Below are 12,992 nucleotides of genomic sequence, written 5' to 3'. Positions count from 1 at the left end.
AGATAGAAATGCTACTAAACTGCCCCTATGAAAACATTTGAGGTTAGAGTTTTGTCACTTTAAACCCAGATGCGTGTATTTTGGGTACATTTTTTGAGCACTACGTGATCATAAAGTAACCTAAAATAACAATGGAAGAAAACTAAGTTCTGCTGATAAAATACACTTTACTTTTTACGTGGTGTGAACGAAACGACTTAGATGGAAAATGAAATCTGTCTTAGCTTAAGAGAGAAACACAAAGACATTTCCCTTCTGGACAACAGATTTTGGCACTGCAAGATCAAAGAAACAATTTTATCTGCATTGTGACTATAGACCAAAAAATTTTTCAGTATTCCTGTCTCCATGCTAGAGTTTATGTGTCTTTAATGGTATTTAAATTATAGCCCTTCTGTAGCCATGCAGTCAAAACACCACGTCATCTGATGAGAAACCATATTATAATCTGTCAGTATGTCATTTTAAAACCCATACTGTACTTGTCCTCATTTTTCTCTTTTGCTAGAAAAAAATTGAGCAAATTGTCTTTTAAACTGGGGTTATGAGTTGACCTAGTCAAGCGAGACAAAAAGATTACTTTGCTTTATGTTATTTTAATTTAATTTAAACCAATTTATAGATTTTTTTTTCCTTTTTTTCTGCAATACCTCCTCCACATTTTTGTTTGTTTTTAGTGTTATCATCTTTCTTATATATGACATGATGCATGGTATACTATAGACACATATTAAATGAAAATCAAGAATGTGTGCCCATTAGGGAATTATAGCTAAAATAGTTTTTCCTCAAAGCAAAGTGTTTTATATCAGTTTAAACTGATATGTAAGAGAGTGACTATTACATATAAGTGAAAGGGGCTGTAATCTGAATTCTTTTGTAGCACACAGTGCGGATGGTGTGTTTCAAATGTCACCAGAGAGACAAGTTTTAATTTGAATGTGTACTTTAATAGAATGTTTATTATAATGACTTAACAATAAAATTAGCAGTTTACTTAGAATATTCCTGCAGATATAAAAATGAGATGTTACATTTTTACAGAAGTAGTGAGCTTTTTCTTACGTATAGATATAAGCAGGAACATGCAATCAGTGATCTTATACCTTTTTTGCTACCCAATGTTATATATATTGTTAAATAGTTATTACAGGTGTTTAGAAAAGTGAAACTTATTTTGTCTAGGAGCATACGTTTGATTGGTAACTGATGGATAACTTCGCTTTCATGCTTCAAAAACATAACATGAAGCTTCAAGCATTTTCAAGCAGATTTAAATAATTTGAAAAGATAATGAGCTTTTAAATCATATTAAGGTTGAGTTGCAAGATGCTTGTTTGAGTATAAGTGACTTTAATGTGCCCATGGGAGACATTTATGTGGTTATTTTTTGTTTTGTTTTTTTTTAATTTAAGTGACAGTACTTTAGTTAAGCTTCAACTTTCCCCAAACAGATAGATATATTTTAATATGTATCTGTTTGGGGAAAAGCCATCTACTGCAAATAAATTGATTCCTAATCTTCCAAACAATTTTGACCAACTTTTATTCCTAATATTTTTGTGTAGAAAATCACACATTCTGTACGCTACACACAGAGTAGGAAGGAAGGGAATCAACGGACATATGGTAGCTTTGAAGAATAAGGTCTTTTTTACCACCTGGAAATGCCAGGGATTCTTCAACATATTTTAACTTACCTGAGGAACTGCAGTTGATTCATTGAGAAGGGGCACGGTTTAATATATCACTTTTTCATGGAATCAGAATTGGATGTCTCCACAGTTCGTTGACAATTGACAAGAAATCGTGGCAAATATTTTCCCATCAGATTTTGATGTAGCTAAATGGGGCCATTTTAATTTGAAATACATATTTTTCTTGTATTGGGGCCAAAAATATAATGATTTTTAGGGGCAAGAGAACAGAATAGAATGAAAAATTCTCCTTATGTGTAAAGTAGTTGATTATATATCCCCATTCTCTTCTGCCTCAAACCCCAAGATATAGCCTAGAAATATTTTTGGGAGTCTATTATTTGATAAATACAAAAGATTACATGCAATATAATGAACACTTGTAAACCCACTATCCAATTTGAGAACTAGAAGAGTACCAAAATGATGGCTCTCCTCTATCTCCCCCCCATTCCCCAGAAGTTGCTATTATCAAGGCTGCCACAGAAAGTTGTGCAAAGTGTGCACTTTACAAATTTAAGAGATGTTGACCCTCGTATCCAGCTGAGCCTCATGTGAATTATGCCCTTTGAAGTGTGCAGTGTGTAACCTACACAGATTTGCATAATGGCTCTGCCACTTTCATGGGCTGCTTTGAGATTCTTTTCATATACCTGATAGTTTTTGTTTTTTGAGCTTTATAAAAGTAACACTTTCTATATGGTCTTACTAGAACTAGTTTTTTTTTTACTGAAAATTGAGAGTTATATACATTGTTGCATATAGTTGTATGTTTTTGTACTTCAATTCTGTGTAGTTTTCCGAGTTGTGTCCATATCCTCAATTTATTTTTCTATTCTCTTCTTTGACCTTGGGTTGTTATCTGCTTGGCAATTACACATGCTGTGATGTAAATATCCTTGTATATGTCTCTTGGTATGCATGGGCAAGAAATGCTCTAAGGTATGTACTAGAATAGGAGTTTCTGAGTCTTAAGATTTGTGTGTGGATTAAGGGCGTATATGTGAAAAATAAGACTTTAAACTCCTATGTAAATAATATTATTTTGGGCTAGATAGGGCTTTCTTTAAAAGACACAAAAAGTTTCTAATACTTGCAATATGTGTACAAGTACTATTTGTGGCTCTGCATCAATTCCACTGATAAGTAGCTATTTGGGTGGTTCTATAAAATGCCTGGCTTGCTGAAACAATCAATTAATCATTCTATGCAGATCCATTAGCTAGAAGAGGAAGCAAAGCCAGAAACCCTTTTGGTTATCTTAATATGGATTAAATGTATTTATTTTAAATTTAGGAAAGAAGGATTAAAATTAGAGGACTCAGCCAAAGCAAAAATGGCCTATTTTACTCCCCTTTCCATGCCCTGTTCAATCCATTCAAGTTATTTTTGGAGATACTGAATATACACACCAAAAACTGAAGATTGCGATTACAATTTTAAATATAAGGAGGCAGAAAAACATAGAGAAAATTATTAGATCACAAGATGTTTTATGGTGTAAAATACACATAACGTAAAATTTAAACATTGGTAAGCGTACAGTTCAGTGGCTTCAGATATATTAACATTGTTGTGCAATCATCACCACCATCCATCTCCAGAACCTTTTTCGTGTTCCTAAACTGAAACTACATACCCATTCAACAAAAACTCCCATTCCCCCTTCCTCCCCATCCACTGGCAACCACCCTTCTACTTTTTGTCTCTATAAATCTGACTACTCTAGGCACGTCAAGAAAGCGGAATCATACAGTATTAGTCCTTTTGTGACTGGCTTATTTCCCTTAGAATAATGTCTTCAAGCTTCATCCATGATATAGCAGAACTTTCTCCTTCTTTTAGGCTGAATAGTATTTAATTGTGTGTATAGACCACATTTTGTTAATCTATTATCTATTGACGGACAGTAGGCTGCTTCCACCTTTCGGTTATTGTGAGTAATGCTTCTTTGAACATGGGTGTACCAGTATCTACTTGAGTCCCTGCTTTCAATTCTCTTTAGGTGTGAAGATTTTTCAAGAACCTCCGTGAATCAACATCCTGGGCAGCTACTCCTCTAGGTGTTAAAAGAAAATCCTAAGAATACATTCTTTAGATAGACAGAAGAAAGGATAGAGAAAATACACTTTTTATACTTTTTAAATTTTACATTATTTTTCTGTTACTTAAATGCATTCATCTCTTCTAGGAATAAAAATTAGATATTGATATAATATCCAGGCTGCTATACTCCAATAATATGAAATTGCTTGAGTTTTAACTATAGGTATAATGTTGATACTTTGAAGGATGCATTTTAGATATGCAATTTTTCTCAAGCTACTTCTATTAATAATAGGTTACACTTGTGTGGAATACTAATCTTCACAATACTTTACCTTATTAATATTTACGAGAACTCACAATGTGATGATTACTTGATACATAAAATGGTAGGTAAGTAGGAAGACAGATAGATAGTTAGATAGATAGATAGATAACCAGTCAGTAAGACTGGCTCAACCCTTTCATACCCATTTTATAGAAGAGGAAACTGAGGTTTTGAGAGTTTAAGTGTTCAAGGTCCTTTGATTACAAAGCAGCAAAGTCAAAGATCAAACTCATGTCTTCCTGGTACCAAAGTCCATTTAACTGTGATAGAGTCTGTCCTCCCTTAGCTAACCTAATCCCCACCCAAACACCATGAGGTCTACTGGGGTGTTGGCAGCCTTTCATTTTCTCTTGAGGAATGAAATTATGGAGGTTCCATCTTTTTTTTTTTCTTTTTTTAAATTTTTAAAAATTTTAACTTTTTATATTATATTGGAATATAGTTGATTAACAATGTTGTGTTAGTTTCAGGTGTACAGCAAAGTGATTCAGTTATACACATACATGTATCTATTCTTTTTCAAATTCTTTTCCCATTTAGGTTGTTACATAATATTGAGCAGAGTTCCCTGTGCTATACAGTAGGTCCTTGTGGATTATCCATTTTAACTATAGCAGTGTGTACATGTCAGTCCCAAACTCCCTAACTATCCCTTCCCACCACTCTTCTCCCCTGGTAACCATAAGTTCGTTCTTTAAGTCTGTGAATCTGTTTCTGTTTTGTAAATAAGTTCATTTGTATCATTTCTTTGTAGATTCCGCATGTAAGCGATATCATACGATATTTCTCTTTCTCTGTCTGACTTACTTCACTCCGTATGACAATCTCTAGGTCCATCCATGCTGCTGCAAATGGCATGATTTCATTCTTTTTTTATGGCTAGTAATATTCCATTATATGTATGTACCACATCTTCTTTATCCATTCCTCTGTCGATGGACATTTAGGTTTCTTCCATGTCTTGGCTATTGTAAACAGTGTTGCAATGAACATTGGGTGCATGTATCCTTTTGGACCATGTTTTTCTCTAGATATATGCCCAGGATTGGGATTGCTGGATCATATGGTAGCTCTATTTTTAGTTTAATAAGGAACCTCCGTACTGTTCTCCATAGTGGCTGCACCAACTTACATTCCCACAGTCAGTATAGGAGGGGAGAGGTTCCATCATTTGATAAGGATTTCATAGCTGATAGTTGGTATAGCAAAAACTCAGGTCCTCTGGTTCATTTTTTAACCTATGCAGCCCATGGGTGCCATCAGTTTTTGTTGAAGTTAATATACAGCATTTTCCCCCCAGAGATAAAGTCTGAACCCTCTACATGGAACGTATATTTTTGAAAATACGTAAAGGATAAAACCTGCCCTGTGCCATACTTCTTTTATCTAGAGAACGAGTATCACATTTTAGATTTGTTGAGTTTGAGAGTGGCTCTCCATCATCTGAACCTTGATCTCATTACACTTAAGACAATTTACTGCAAGAAGTTTCCTTAAGTATAAGCTTACAGCACATGTATCTTTTGTAGTATTAAACATATTTTTAAGCTTAGGTACAATCCTGCTAGTACTGAGCTGATATAGTAGGAATTGCATGGGTGCTTTTAATCTGGATCCCTTAAGGGGTTGCCACCTCAGCTCACCTTTATTAGCAACTCCCAGTAATATCACTTTTTAGTAGTTTCCAACATGCTAATCATCTACCCACAGAAAAATCCAGTGCTTATCACTAGATATATTTGTAATTTAGCCAACTTTGAATTTTAGTGAATAAAAAGGTCATTTGTGCAACACAGGGGGAAATCCCCTAAAGGTAACTGCTCACTATCTTTTGGATTAATCCAGTTTGTGTCAAAGAACTGGACAGCAGTTTCCATACACCCATATGCAAATGAACAGGTACAGATGTGATTAATTGAACTTTCATTTTGTCTGGCCTAAAAATTTCACCCTGTAGTCACTTCATCAAAATATCTTTGCCCCTTTTAGTGCAATGTCTTTCCAAAAAGAAAGGGGAGAAATGCACTGTAAACGTTAAAATACATAATTGTATAAATGAGGTGTTTTTAAAAAATCCAGACCCATACATTCCTAGGTTTCTGCTAAGAAAATGGATATCATATCCTCTTATTACAAGTGTATTTGTTATCACCTCTCCCACCATGGGGTTTTATTTCAGCCTAGAGACTCCTGTATACTAATCCCCCACTAATGCCTGTGCCCGAACAAGCTCTCATCCATGCCCCCATGGTCCTTCTTTCCTGGAGTATGAATTATTAAGTAAGCTTTACTTCTATCCAATTGATTTCACTTACTCCACATTTCAGTTTTATTAGCACAAAACAGAGCAGAGCTTAATCATTACTTAAACCTAAAATAAAGGAATTAAAAAATTATTTTGTTGGTAAAAGACAGTTGATAATAATATTGAAATATTTTCAGATGCAAGCAAAATAGAGCTCACTAGAGAAAAAGAGAAACATACCTATGTTTATAGTTTTAGTATGTATACACTTTAAAAATTCAAACATTCTGAAATATTAGGATAATTTCATTTCCAAAGGAGAATGGTTATTTGTCCTCACTTTCTCCATTTAAAATAATAAAATTTGATTTTGTTATGATGGATTAACTAATTGCATAGTCTTTTTCCAAAGGAGAACGGTTATTTGTCCTCACTTTCCCATTTAAAATAATAAAATTTGATTTTGTGATGATGGATTAACTAATTGCATAGTCTTTTTCCATACAAGGTTGAACTAGTTATCTCTCAGTCATCCACTTTGCAAAAAACATCTGCCATTAAAAAAAAAAATCTGCCATTTACTGCTGATATAGTCATTCATGTTTGGAAGGGTTACATTCTGATTCTTAGAAGACATTTCTCCAGAGCCTGTTTTCAAGTTTGTGAAGTGGCGATACTCTTCTTGTCACTTCCAAATATTCATTGTACAAAGGTACACAGAAAGTGAGACCCAGAATGTTCTTAAAAACTTTGAACAATTTGAAGGTAAGACATATATTCTAAAAAAATATATGAGGGTAGGTGAGTGAAAGAAGGCTTTAATTTAAAAAATATGAATGGTAGTCACGAAGGCAGAGAAAGGGAAAGAACAATATTGGAAAATAAGCAGGTTCTATGACTGTCATCACTTAGGAAATACGAGGATCTAATGGGAAGGGAAAGATAAAGCTTATACATGACATTAATTTACTTCTGAAAAGAATTCACTGCTTACAGCAAGGCAATGATATTATTTTTAAAATATATATACAGGTATGTTACCAAAATATTGATGTATGTGATACACACACACATCAAAACCATCAATGCAATAAGCCCTTTGCTTCTTTGAAACAATCACTATTACACACAATGAATTTAATTTTTGAATTCAATGTTCTGGTAGACATTGTAGTAATTTCCAGAATTTGGTCACTCTTCTTTACAGTGGTAGCTTGGTTTGGCCTAAGTCAAATGTATTGATCCACTATGAGTTAAATATTTAGATTTGAAAGTAGCTGGAATTTTCAAATATGGTCCAAGCTCAGAGTATTTTCTTTTCCTTTTGACTTATCTGTTCAGAAATGGATTTCTACAAAATTCTCTTAGTGCATTTTACAAGCTATTACTAGAAACTGTATTTTAATTTTTTTTATTGGCCTATATTGTAGAGGTACTAATGTGTTACCAACCAAGTGAATTATATATAATTCTGGGGGAAGAGCACAATTTCTGGTTAAAAATGAAGGGCACACATGGGTTATTTGACATGTAAGTCTTCAAGAAACGCAATACTGTGTAAAGACTGGTGAATCTCGGTCTGTAAAGAAAGCTTTTTGAGCTTTTCATGCAGCTGGCTGCAGCAAAGCCTGACAAGGAATGAAGGGGAGGAGGGGAGAGACAGGGATGGGAAAAATAAATGATGTTTGGGGGTGGAGGTAGGCAGGGGGACTCTCTATAAGCAGCTTTTCTTGTTCCTTAATTTCTTGACCACTGAACCAACCATTTAAAGGAGATCTGCAACTCTTTTTTTTACAATTTTTTTTTAATTGAAGTATAGTTGATTTACAATATTGTTTTAATTTCTGCTGTACAGCATAGCAACACAGTTATACATATATATACATTCTTCTCCATATTCTCCCATTATGGTTTATCCCAGGACATTGAATATAGTTCCCTGTGCTATACAGTAGGACCTTGTTGTTTATCCATCCTAAATGTAAGAGTTTGCATCTACTAACCCCAAACTCCTACTCCATCCCTCCCCCCACCTCCCCTTGGCAACCACAAGTCTGTTCTGTGAGTCTGTTTCTGCTTCGTAGATAGGTTCTTTTGTGTCTTATTTTAGATTCCATGTATAAATGCAACTCTTTTTAACAATTACCTTTCTCATGTACCGGTGGCCTTTTGAACATTCTAGAATTTCATATTCAATTTAGAATTGCTCTCTTAAGTCTTAGACATTATATACTGTTAGGTGACTTGGAGAGCAAGTTTCTGTGTTTGTTTAACACTGTCTTCCACTTGGCTATGAGCTGTGTGAGTGTGGACCACGTGACTCACAGTCTACAAGGACCTCGCGTGGGACAGAGAGTGGAAGGGAGATAGAGTGGTCTTCTGATGCTATTTTTTACATCTGTATAATTCTTCCAATCAGTCTTTAAAGCTCTGTCTCTTCTTTCTTCTTTCTCATTGAAACAATTCATGTCAAAGAAAGCATTTTAGGACAAGAAACCGATCAATTGTTGCTGTATTGCACAGTGACCACATGAAATATATACAACAACTCCTCGTGAACTCTTTGTAGAAAGTGTCCATACCTCTGCTACCCAGCAAACAGGGTCCAAACTTCCTACCACGGTGTGGAAAACTCTTTATTTTCTGAGCTCAAGAACTTAGCATCTTCAAACATCCTCTTTGCCTCTCTCCCCACCTTATATTCCAGCCCTACCCATCTAATACTTGGGTACCATTTCCCTAACACGTGAATTGTTATGCCCTGTTGCCTTCTCTTAAAATCCCTTTCTCGGGGGGAGGGATAGATTGGGAGTTTGGGATGGACATGTACACACTACTGTATTTAAAATAGATAACCAACAAGGACCTACTGTATAGCACAGGGAACTCTGCTCAAAATTCTATAATAACCTAAATGGGAAAAGAATTTGAAAAACAATAGATACATGTATATGTATAACTGAATCACCTTGCTGTACACCTGAAACTAACACAACATTGTTAATCAACTATACTCCAATATAAAATTTAAAAATGAAAATAAAATGTATTTCAAAAAAAACCCCTTTCTCCTTGGAACGCCTCTATCCATTTCTGTTTATGGGTAATTTCTACTCATCTCTTTATTTATTTATTCATTTTTATTTTCTTTATTTATTTTTAAGTGAACTAGAGTTGATGTACAATATTATATAACTTACAGGTGTACAATATAGTGATTCCAAATTTTTAAAGGTTATATTTCATTTATTGTTATTATAAAATATTTGCTATATTCCTTGTCTTCTACAATATATCCTTGTAGCTTATTTTATACCTAATAGTTTGTATGTATAATCCCCTACCTCTGTATTGTCCCTCCTCCCTTCCTTCTCCCCACGGATAACCACTAGTTTGTTCTCTTTATCTGTGAGTCTGCTTGCCTTTTGTTATATTCACTAGCTTGTTGTATTTTTTAGATTCCACATATGAGTAATATACTGTACTTGTTTTCTCTGTCTGACTTATTTCACTTAGCATAATGCCCTTCAAGTCCATCTATGTTGCTGCAAATGGCAGAATTTCATTCGTTTTTTTATGGCTGAGTAGTATTCCATTGTATATGTGTACCACATCTTCTTTATCCATTCCTCTGTTGATGGACACTTAGGTTGCTTCCATGTCTTGGCTATTGTAAACAGTGCTGCAATGAACATTGAGGTGCATGTGTCTTTACAAATTAGTGTTTTGGGGATTTTTTTGTTTTTTGTTTTGGATATTTACCCAGCAGTGTAGTAGCTGGGTCACGTGGTAGTTTTATTTTTAGTTTTTTGAGAAACTTCCACACTGTTTTCCATAGTGGCTGCACCAATTTACATTCCCACCAGCAGTGTACAGGTGTTCCCTTTTATCCACATGTTTGCTAACATTTGTTGTTTGTGTTTTCTTTTTGATGATAGCCATTCTGGCAGGTGTGTTATGATATCTCATTGTGGTTTTGATTTGCATTTCCCTGATGATTTATGACGTTGAGCATCTTTTCATGTGTCTGTTGACCATCTGCATTTCCTCTTTGGAAAAATGTCTATTCAATTCTACTGCCCATTTTTTAATCGGGTTGTTTATCTCTTTAATGGACAAGAATTGTTCAAAACTTTCCAGAGTATTTTCAGGGACTTAATATTTAGAGAAAAGAGACTATTAAAATGGAAAAAGATGTAGGGATTATCCAGTCCAGTCTTTTCATTTTGCAGCCAAAGAAACTGAGGCACGGAGAGAAAATATTGCCCAAAGTCATACAGTGATATGGAGGGCCCAAAACCAATTACCCATCTCTTGCCAGTCTCTCCAGTGGTGCTCACATCAGTCTTCAATTCAGATAAGTCTCGAATTAAACTTTGGACATGTGTTAGCCTTTCTGAGTCTAAATTAAAAATTGGGAATGAAATGGATAATCCAGGATAGTTCCTTTCTTTTCTTCTTTTTGTCATCTTTTCTGATTCCCAGTTCAGCATTTAGTCTCCATACCTTGTGTTCTTACCTTCAGAGAGAACTGGGGGCTCCCAGAACATCTGAAGACAGTAGTGAGAACTCAGGCTGTGGCTTAGATTTTTGGTGTTGTTCAAAGTGTATTTCACCACTTATGTCCAACTGGGTACTTATGTCCAGCTGGGTACTTTGGGCAGGTTACTCAACTGCTGTGCCTCAACTTCTTCATTTGTAAACTGTGCATAATTACCGTATTTAATTCATTCAAACATGCTTGGTGGGAGCTTTCAGTTCTAGGCTCTGGGGATTTATCAGTGAACCAGAAAACGAAAAATCCTGCTCTCTTGGTGGTGAATTCTCGTGCTAGGGGACAGACCATCAGCTGATAAGTGACATGGGCCCTCTGCTTCCTCCACCCATTGTGAGGTCTTCCTTCTTCCTGGAATTTTCTTCCTATAGATGGACACAGGGCTAGCCCCTTCCCAGAATTTAAGATTCTTATTTAAAAGTCACCTTTACTGGATACCAACTTTAAATTTCAATTCCACCATTGTCACATCTTTATTCCCTTTTCTGCCTTATTTTTTAAAAATCTTTGGTCCTTAGTACCCTTTCTTTACTTATTTGTCTTGTTTACATTACATCTTCCTCACTAAAGGGTAAACTTCAGGAGGGGAGGGACATTTGTCTGTTTTATCCTCTACTCTGTCCCAAGGCCCTAGAATGCAGCTGGTATCTATTAGGGGTTTGTGATCTACTTATTAAATGACTGCATTCAAATCTAATATAATGTCCTATGGTGATATTTGCAATTAAGCAAAATAGAGTAAGTGGATAGAGAGAGTAACCAGGGTACTATTTTATTTTATTTTTTGTATGTGTGTGTTCCAATAAAACTTTATTTACAAAAGCAAACATTGGGCTGGACTTGGCCAGTGGGCCGTAGTTTCCTGACCCCTGTTGAGCACAGATTGTGGCATCAGACTGGCCAAGACTGAATCCCAGCTTAGCTCCTGACTAGTCCTGCAAACTTGGGTACTAATTTTGATAGAGTGGTGAGGGAAGGCCTCTCTCAGAAGGCCATCTTTGACAAGAGACATGAATGAAGTGAGAAAAATGAGCCATGGGGTAACTGATGGCTAAATATTCTAGACAGAAGAAACCACATGTGCAAAGGCCATGAGGTCATTCGTATTTGGCACATTCTATTAACAGCAGGAAGACGCGTGTGACTGGAGCAGAGTGAATTAGGAGAAGAGAGCTAGGGGACAAAGTGAGAGGAATTATCCAGACTGTTGATGTAAACCTTGATGAGGATGTGGATTTGATAATAAGGGAGCCCGCCAAATTCAGGTGTTGAGAGATGTTGAGAGAATTAACACACATAGCTGAATATCTGACGTATACACAGTATTCAGTACAAGTTACTTACTGTATGCCATGGATAGATTCGTGGTTATAGGTCAAAGAAAAGAAAAACAACAAAATGAATGAATGAATGCTCAATTTTCTTCCCAATCTATAGCCCTCATGACAACAACAACTCAACACCCAGAAGGCAACTTAGGATAGAAAGGGACACGAGGAAAGTTTTACATAAGAAAATACATAAAGAATAATAAAAAGAGAAGTCCTAGTCTTATTTTTTAAGAGGCATGTCAGGCATAGCCGTCCCACTCATAGAACCTGAAACATTTTTTGAAATTTATTTTATTGAAGTATCGTTGATTTAAAATGTTGTGTTAATTTCTGCTGTACAGCACAATGATTCAGTTATACACACACACACACATATACACATTCTTTTTCATATTCTTTTCCATTATGGCTTATCACAGGATATTGACTATAGTTCCCTGTGCTCTACAGTAAGACCTAGTTGTTTATCCACTCTATGTGTAATACTTTGCCTCTGCTAATCCCAAACTCCCACTCCATCCCTCCCAACCACCCCTCCCCCTTGGCAACCACAGTCTCTTCTCTTTGTCTGTGAGTCTGTTTCTCTTTTGTAGATAACAGAACCGGAAACATTTTAGTCCTAGTCTGTGTTATGGATTTTTCTGCACTTATGCTCATAATATATAGCAGTATTTTATCAAATAATCAATCAATGAAATGACAATAGTTTCCTGTCACAGAATTTGTTTACTCCAAACTACTGTTTGGTCTCACAAACACACCAAAACATTACCAGGCAGATCATGTAACC

Source organism: Eschrichtius robustus, chromosome 3, assembly GCF_028021215.1.
Source record: "Eschrichtius robustus isolate mEscRob2 chromosome 3, mEscRob2.pri, whole genome shotgun sequence".
In the NCBI taxonomy this organism is placed as follows: domain Eukaryota; kingdom Metazoa; phylum Chordata; class Mammalia; order Artiodactyla; family Eschrichtiidae; genus Eschrichtius; species Eschrichtius robustus.
This window is presented reverse-complemented; position numbering follows the sequence as displayed.